A 9975-nucleotide genomic window follows, 5' to 3' on the forward strand; every position below is an offset into this window, starting at 1 on the left:
AGCAATTATATGACATCACACAATACACGCTAGATGACGCCTCGGCTCCGACGACGTTGCCACAACAACCTGTCAGATTGGTCATTAATGTGGCCCAGTCTAAAAACTGTGTGGACAGTCAGGCCTAAAAATCAGATTTGAGAAGGAATCAGCCCCACGTCATAGTCACACAAAACTGGATTCAACTTTGCTAACATAGGCCAACACAGTGTTATAAGCAAATATGTTACAGGAGTCAAAGTAAAATCCACCTGAACCATCAAGACATCTGAAAAAAAAAGAATCCAATGGAGGACTAAATAGATGAGCAACTGGCTGAACTTGCCAGCATCAAAGGTATCTTGTGAGAATTACAGCAGTGTTAGCAATACAATTAGTACAATGGTGTATTAGGGCCTACTCCTTCAAAATAAAACCACCACATCTTTACTGTGTGAATGAAGAAACCTAAATTGACTCTAAGCCACCTGTTAGGTTACACTTGTTATCTTAGCCCAGAATCACTGGCATCTGGACTTTGAAAAGACATTGTAAGAAACTGAGCCTGTTTTGGAGGGGGGGGGGGGGGGGTGAAGGAGTAGAACAGAAGTGAGTGTATGTAGATGTGCAGTGATTGATGTGTGATCAGAAAAGTAAAGAGTAACAAATGTGTGGGCTTCCTGTTCAAGCAGCATTATTTTACAATCTGTGTAAGTAAAAGTGTCTACAACACTCAATTACACAAGTATCTCCTTATTGCTAAACACAACTGAAAAGTAGAGTTTGATCAGTTCTTCCATGGCAGGCATCATGCACAACAAGCCACGTCTCTCCAATGTTGCAAAGTGAGGCTATGTGACTGGCAGAATAAAACACCTTTTTTTTTTTTTTTTCTTTAAAATTACATTTTTCTTTACTGAAATATAATGAAGCTGTATTCAACAACTGTATTCAAAACTTTATGCAGCCATAAAGAACAGAGGCCTTGCCCTTATGAACCCCGCTTCTGTCACACACTCTTTTGGGGCTTTTCCATTATGTTCTAGCACTACTCGACTCGACTCGCCTCGAATCTATTTGTTTTTTTGCGTTTCCACTAGGGATAGTACCTGGTACCTGGTACTTTTGTTAGTACCTGCTCTGCTGAGGTTCCAAGCGAGCCGAGCCGATACAGACTGCTGGCCACTGATTGGTCAGAGAGTCATCACTGGAAGAGTCATGAGCCGTCCCACACAAGAATCAAACCTGGCATTTTTAAATACTGGCAACAGTGTTACAGCGATTGGTTTCTCTTCTCTTGCTTTGTGTGTGACAGAAAGCCACATACAGCAGCAAGTACACCATCGCCTCCATGTCCTCCATTGTTTATGTGTTTGTGTCGCATATAAAACAAAGTCACGGCAGTTTCATGCAGCCGTGCTATGACAACCCCGCCCACGTTGAGTAGGTACTATAGTAATGGAAAACGACGTGCCTGGTACGAGCCGAGTAGTGCTACAACTGTACAGTGAAAAAACACTAACATGCTTTTTTGTTTATAGCCTGAGCACCTTCTTCTTATTTGTATTTCTTTCTTCATTTCTTACCTCTGCTAGGATCCTTTGCTGGGAACTAACACAGTTGATATCTTTTTTCCATTTAACAGTCTTTGTTCTGTTTGTGAACTGAGACTATCAAATAAAACACTTTTTAGTTTCACCACTTCTTAGAATGAGACCCTCACATTGTTATTTTTTTTTCTTTTCTTCTTTTCTTTTATTGTATTGGCTTCTCTTTATATCTTAGAAGCCGATTCAATGTCTTCAATTATGGTATCACAGAATGTGCCTTGAATGTTTGTAATGTTATAATTCTGGAATAAAACAATAATAAAAAAAAAAGTTTCCCAACTTCTTCTTCTCCTTCTTCTTTGTCTCAGTTTCATGCTTCTTTGTTGTTGTTATTATTGTCTCGTATGATAACTTGTGGTGTAAACCATGTTTTTATAACATTATTAATAAAGGAAGGGTCTCTTTTTATTTTTGGCTAATGCTGGGGCGGAAATGAGTGAAGAGATTCTGGATGTATTCAACAGATGTGTTTGTTGCTCACTAGTAATCATACATTATGTACAGCATGAGGTTTTAAAGTGTTACAAATAACTCATATCCCACGTAGTCAGCCCACAGCTGGTAAATTACTGACAGTTACAAACAATTTAGTGACAATGAAATACACTAGATCAGCCTCACATCATGTTTGTAAGCCTATGTGTATTTGCATTCCCTCCAAAACACTTTTAAACCAAATAATCACCTAATTTCTTTCATGTAAAATGTTGATTAGTGACCATAAACATATGCAAAACAAATTATCTGTAGCAATTATGATGGTGTCACAAAAGTTTATGGAAAAAATACAATAAAAAAAGAAAAAATACATAAATTGGTGTTTTGTCTTATATTTGATAGTCATGTACAGTGGAGGCTGTTTGTATGCTGGTCACATGACTGTTTACTGTACATGAGTGTTTACAGAGCTAGAGGAGATCAAACATGTTATGTTATGAGTGTAGTGTGATAAGCAGCTCATATCTCATCTCACTGTGGATGTTCCTGTGGTGGCACTAAGACTTTGATCCGGGTCAGATCTCCAGGGGGGCAACAGATTATGAGAGACCTGGCAGAGCGTCTGGCATGTGATCTGCACAACCTACGTCACCATTGTCCATACTGCAGTGACTCACTTCCTGTTTGGCAGCGTAGTTTCTTCCTTGGCCGCCACTGTGGACCCCACATGGACTTATGCACTTCTACACAACTCTGACTCATGGGGAGAAGCCGTGACCTCTGACCCCTGGGAGGATGCCCACCTGATGGCCTCTGTCAGGACAGTGTAAACAACAGGCCTGGTGATGATGATTTTATTTTCAGGACAGGAGCTTTCTGCCCCCTCAGCAGCTGTGAGCTTTTATTCTTACCGCACATTCTTATCTTTATGAGACTTTTCACAATACAGCTCCCTGGTCTGCAATCTAGCTCTTATGTATAACACTATGCATGTGTGGGTGTGAATATGAGTGTGTATAACATTATTCACTTGATATGACTAATTCAGACATCTGAAGCCTCATATAAGCTTCACATCTACTTTTACCTATATTTTTACACAGAAGGAGGACTGTGAATTCAGTCCTCCATCACTTCCATTGTAAGTGTATTATGAAGAGATCTTCTAATGGTCAGTATGAACAGGAGGAATCATTACAGCAAGAAAAACAGAGAAGGTTTATATATTCATTTGGTTTCCTTTAACCCTCACATACTGTTCATATTTTAAACCCTTGCAGTATGTAAGAATCTCCTCATAAAAAGTGTTGATACCAAATGTTGAAGCACAGATGTGTTTGGAAAGCATCAATAGTGGATCTGACTGATCAATAAATGTGATTAAACCTTGATTCATGTTTCAGAGAGCAGAGAGAGTGTATTTTTTAGATTTTACATCACTCATTTATGGAGAAAATACAGCTCCTATCACACAATATCACAGTGGTGTGCACAGACTTTTTGAAGGGCAGGGGCGAACAGCACGTTCTCGCCACTGAAGAGGGTAGTTTAGTGTGTTTTAGCCAACCAGGAGGGCACTTTGGCACGCGTTTTGGCTCCCAAGAGGGCACCTTAGCACGCGTTTTGGCTCCCAAAAGGGCACTTAGCGAGTGTTTTTCAACGGTTGGGCCATGAGGCGGAGCGACCGTCCTATTTGACCTAAGACATGAAAATATAACATAGCAATAATGATGGAAATGTATTTAATGTAAAGTGAAAATGAACTGTGGGGTTTATTGTATAATCATTAGAGCCATCAGTCTTCACTGCTACATCATAAAAAGAATGATTCAAACTATGAACTATTCATTTAACATAAACACATGTCAATAGATACAGAGATCATTTGACCCAGAACACACTCAATGGACAAACATTTGTAGCACCTATATAAAAATAGAACATTTTAAGATATTTTCATTTTCTGGCATTTTGGGCAACTATGTCAAAACGGGTCAAATTTGACCTGAACAGTATGTAAGAGTAAAGATATGAGCTTTAATACAATAAATAGACTCAAAAGTTTAGCTTGTCTGTGAACTGTTGGGAACTATGTGCTGATACAAATGTAGCTGTTTACATTATGAAGCTGTTTCATCAGTGAACATTCTTAGCTGTTTGTACTTTAATCTCTGTGTTTGCAGTATGGACTCCCCATGGAGGCCCCTGATTGCATATCCTTACTGTGTGTCACATTATATGGGTTTCTTTTACAGTACAGCACATATTTCTGGTTGACATGTGGCTCTCTTTTGAAAGCACGAGGACATTCTTTCACTGGATGGATTCGGTGCCTCAGAGGCACAGCAGTGCAGCACCCAGCATTCATAGAGCCACACATAGAATGTAATCTACCATGGCTCATAAAATCAGACATGGTGTGTGTGTGTGTGCATGTGTAGGACAGTGTGTGTGTGACAGACACTTTTCATTTTTTCCAGATCACCCACTATAGTTCAGATTTTGTCATGTTGTCAATTTGATCATTCAAATGAGAGAGAGGATTATTTCACATGTCATCAATAGTGCTGATCCTTAGAGGATTAATGCTGATGACCTTTCTTACAGTTCCACCAATAGTTTTTCTCTTGAACTATATTTTGGTCTATGCGTGAACATTTGAATGAAATTGCTTAGATGTTCATGGCCTTACTTGCACGTAGGATATTGCATAATGCACTTAACTGACTGCCATGACATTGGCTGAGCACATTCAAGAAGAATAAGCCTTTTGAAATTACTAGTCCATGATTTGCTCTTTAGCCTCAGGACCAACTTTACATTTATTGTTAAGGCTTTTAGAGTTCCCCTCCAGGCATGTGTTAAGAATATAAAAATACACTGTTGTGATTTGTCATTTGTGTCTGATATTTTCAAGTAGTTTCTGATAGGCTTTTTACAAATAGAAGTTCAGCTAACTTGTTGAAATCCTTGAAATGTGACTTCTCCTGCGTCTCCCCCATTGAAAAATCCAGAATCTATGAGTATGTAAAAGTTGAACACTGTAAAGTCCATTCTCAGTGTTTGTGCCTTTATCGGGCAAATAACTATATTTGGTAACCAGTAAACATCTAAAATATCTCCATGACTCTCTGTGAGGTTGTAGAATCATGTGGATTTTTTAGACTTTTTGTAAAATATTTTACCCTAGACCGGTGAGGAAACACATATGGTAACTTCACTGACTTTGATTTGGAACATAAAAATGAAACATTTTGAAAAAAGTCACAAAAGCAAAAAAGTCATATAATACCCCCAAATAACTCTCAAAGGTTGAAATTTTGACTTTCCAAGTATTTTAATGAATACCCTATAAACTGAGACCCTCAGCAGATGAGTGTGTAGTATGAAACTGAACATACATCACAGTCATGTTCATCATTTTTGAGTGTAGGGGGACTTAAAGAATGACACAATTGTAAGTACATTTCAATCCTTATCACTGATCTTCAAAACGTTAATAGAAGACTGCCCCTAGTGGTCTCTGTGAGGATCTACAACATATCATGGACGTCTGCCCATAAATTAAAGCACACACAAATTCAAGCCTATTTCAAATCAAATTGAAGTTGCTTTTTTCATGGTCATTTTTATTATGGCTTAATATGCACAATAATTGTAATACTGGCATTTATGTAACAATAGATAAAGCGAATATTCATGTTTATACCATATGTTGTCTACAAACTATACTGCACCACATCTGTGCATTATAGAACACAAGAAAATATATGTACTGCAGGCACATTGAAATACATTAGTTTGAAAGTTGTGGGTTACATAAGGATGCATTGCTTTTATAAATATGAACAGTGAATAAGCAGCCTGTAAGTATGTTTTGGCATCACAAATGTATCTATAAAATTGTATATATAAGCACACTTGTACATACATAACTATATTTCCCCCCTTTTATCTCATTCTTTTTTTCCTTCACATTATTTCTTTATAATATGTTAAATAATAACCTTTCTGTATACTTTTCATAACTTTATTAATGAAACACAAAAAGTCTGTGTGAGCCTGTATGTGTGACCCAGGAGGTTTGCAGCAGATAGTAAAGAATGCAAAGTGCAGAGGGATAATGAAACCCAGATCACAATAGATGAGGAGAAAAACAGCCTCACCCCTTCCACCCCTCCCTCTCTCTACTCTGTGTACTACTTTTCAAGGGTGTTTGGCACTTTTTTTCTCTACTCTTTCTGGAAGTCTATTTTTACCAGCCCTGCTACATGATCTATGTAACACTGTAACAGGGAAGGACCTAAGAAGAAAAAAACAACTGTTATGTGAGTTGTTGGAGTCCTACACTGGCACAGTGGAAGTGAGGAGTTTAAAATGGTTGGATGGAGCAAAGATTTTAAAATAAGCAGGAAAGAGCTGACAGAGAGAGGGTGAGAGATTGCGTAGGAGAAAGATGCAAGACTTTACCAATATATATATAATAGAGAAGACTCTGCATGGAAACTCATACTGTGTAGACATAATAAGCTGCATCTATAGTACATTTAAGTAGAAAAAACAGCAGCCAGCAGCTGACCACTAATCCACCTGAGACTACAATGGCCAACTGTTTAATTGATGGGATGTTGGGACCTTGAGTATCATAGGTGGAACCAGCCGTGTCCCAATTTCAGGGGCTGGATCCTCCAAAGGAATCGCCCAAAAAGGTGGATTCTTCAGAGGCCTTCAAGGCCAGGCTCAACTTACATCACAGTATGAAATAATATAGATTCAAAGACACCAACATTGATGGTGTCCCTCAATAGTTCACAAAGTCAAATAATTTAATGTCCAAGTTGCAGAATAACAGAATGTCAATACAAAGTGGAACCTGGATTACATTTAACAGAAACAACAACTGACAATGTACCAGCATAATGAAAAGAACAAAAACAACATTTAATCTGTCCAGGCTGCTGACAGGAACAAACAGTGTAAGTCTGGCTTTAATTGTTTACATTCTACAGTGGCATTTTCATTGGTTAAGCACAAAAGTTATTCACTGTACCCCCAGACTACCAAAGTGGTGGCTGACTGGACCAGTGGGTCTGTCACCCCAACGCACTCCCTGTTAACCTCCTGAGTCCTGAGCTTTCGTTTGGTATGCATTTTGAATTTCTCCTACATATTTGGGATTAGTAGGACCTGATAAGTACGAAAACTAAGAATTGTCTTTGAACATGATGAAAAAAGAAATCCTCGTATGGGGACAATGGATTTATTTTACTGTGTAACAATTAATTCACCAGTGTAAACTATTCATTTCCTTACATTTACACCTTCTCTTTGAATAAACGACAAGTCCTAATCCCATTTATTAATGTATTGTGCTTTTGCTACCACTAGATGGCACAAAAAGGTATGTACGAATGAGGACAACAGGTCAAAATTAATGGACATAGCTCTACTCTAGCCTTCCAGTCACTCAAAGTGTTTTTACACTACATGTCACATTCACCCATTCACACACTGATGGCAGGACCTGCGACATTGGGATTAAGTATCTTACCCAAGGACACGTTGACAATTACTGGACGACCTGCTCTACCTCCTGAGCCACAGCCGCCAACACAACACTGTGGTTTACCAGGTCAAAGTGTCTGTCTCATAAACAGAAGATTCTCATTTCCCAACAGGACCTCTCTCATTCATCCTTGTACCATTTCTAAACAGAGAGATATACAACAACAAGCAAAATGCAAGAATGTGAACTGTAGTCATGAATCCTCAATGGAAGAACATCTATTCATATAAACAAGGACAAATATCTATTCAATAGATAGACTATCTATACAACAGATACAAAGGAATACAACAGATTCTATTGTATTCCTTTGTATTGCAGGCTGAGATTTGATGGATGGGATGATTATCTCAGTGAATGGGAATCCGCTTAATGCTGGATGTCTTTAGAGCCAGCTTTGCCACAACAACTTACCAGTCAATAGGCAGCTTAGGCTTCTATTTCTGATTGGATTACAGGACTGAAGTTATAATGTTGTTACCTAATGTTGTAACTTTACCAGTTAATTTGATCCCAAAAGATCTATCTTGTATACATTGAGGCACTGTAGCTTAGGTCAAATCATCTTTCTTTTCCTTGATCCCCGTGCTGACATGTTACGGTCCATTGAAACCCCAAGGCTGTTTGTTTAACCAACTCTATTGACATTGATATCAGATCATTCTGTCCATCCAAAGCCAACACTTTTCAAATCCTAGCTTTCAACAGTATATGAAATCGGCAAATACAATATGGTATCGTTAAATTACGATTGTAGTTACAGACGATAAATCTGCAACCCACAAGACCCCAACACCCACACCATTACTGTCTACCTCACCACATTTGGCACACTACTTGCATAGAGTGAATTTTGGCAGTGGATATAAATCCCAAAATCGCACAATGTGGATGTTATGTGAGGGATTCTGGGCTGCAAGATTGAAGGAGCTCTGCAAAACAGCTGTACTAACTTCTCCTCTTCATTCTGCAAAAACCCTGATTTACATCTGGATACCAGGGGATTGCAATGACCAACCTGATAGCAGTAAACCTGCAGTGCTGTTGCTTGTGAATACTGTAACACCAGTCAGCAATGTAGTGACTGGTGTTACTGATGTTTTGGTGAAAAAGATCTCTGAATTGCTCAGCGTGCTCGCCGTTTATTTGTGATACCAAGAGATTGACAGCAAGTCCAGACTGCAAGAACAAACAGTAGAGTTTATGCCTGGCTTCCATTATTTACATCCTGCAGAGACTTTCTTGTTTACGTAATTTCAGTGTTGTATTTAGGCCATTTGTGACTGATGGCAACCTGAACTATACTGCCAAAAGTTAGAAGCATGATGGTGTTGTGGCTTAGATGGTCAAAGCGCCTGTCTAGTAAACAGGAGATCCTGGGTTCAAATCGTATAACACCATCTAGAACGAGTATAAGGAAGTCCACAGCAACTGGCTGTATCATTTCTTGTTGGAAGACAGGACTGAAACAGAAATTCCAAAAAAGTTTTTGAGATTCTACACTTTATACATAAATCACTGCTGTAGCTTAGTTGGTCAAAGCGCCTGTCTTGTAAACAGGAGATCCTGGGTTCAAATCCCAGCAGTACCTTCTTTATATTTCTGTTAATCTGTAGCTATAAAACACAAGCAAATCGAAGCCATTAGCTAATTAGCAAACAAGGAAAAAAGCAGCAGTACAAACTAGGGCTGTCAAACAATTAATTTTTTTAATCGGGATTAACGCGTTAGCCCTAGTACTAACTCTGCGCGGTCTACAAAGTTGTATATCCAGGGACCGCGGGGATTGCCGTGAACGACCTAATAATATTGTGATGACCCCTTGTCTCTAGGGGCAAGTACCTGAGGGCAAACTAATTAGCAACATGGGACACACCTGGGCCTGCTGAGCCCCATGTATAAACCTGGAGAAGCAGCCAGTTCAGGTTCATTATACACCCAGCACACATACAGCATACACTCATTCATCCACTTCCTAGTTTACAGACTCACTCCCCAACAATTTGTTATTTTGTTTAGTTTTGAATGTTTAGTTTTAAATAAATGTACTTGAATACATGTATGAATGTATGAATACATGTGTGACTATCCTTGTTTGGCACAGTCTAAAGTTAGGCTGTGATAGTATGAGAAGCAGCTGTGTTAGCTTTTGATAGAGTAATACTATCCAAGTAAAATCAGTTTTGTTGTGAAATCATTCAGTATTCATAACTGTTAACTGAGATCTTGGTGCTTTGAGACCAACAGACCACCAACAGATATATCCAAGTCAAATAGCCGAAAGATAGAATGTTAAGACCACTGAGAAACTGGAGTATGTTTCTCTATACAACAGTGCAGGTTGTGACATTTAACTTCACAGATAATTTACCAGATAAACTG

At 38.7% G+C, this 9975-nt stretch overlaps 1 non-coding gene across 1 annotated transcript; it reads left to right on the forward strand.

Annotated features, from left to right (window-relative positions):
- The first annotated feature begins 9110 nt into the window (after window positions 1-9110).
- trnat-ugu (transfer RNA threonine (anticodon UGU)) lies at window positions 9111-9184 on the forward strand. Its single transcript has one exon. It is a non-coding gene; the product is annotated as a tRNA-Thr (tRNA).
- Window positions 9185-9975: the final 791 nt, after the last annotated feature.

The sequence above is a fragment of the Scomber japonicus genome, chromosome 15, assembly GCF_027409825.1.
Source record: "Scomber japonicus isolate fScoJap1 chromosome 15, fScoJap1.pri, whole genome shotgun sequence".
Lineage (NCBI taxonomy): Eukaryota > Metazoa > Chordata > Actinopteri > Scombriformes > Scombridae > Scomber > Scomber japonicus.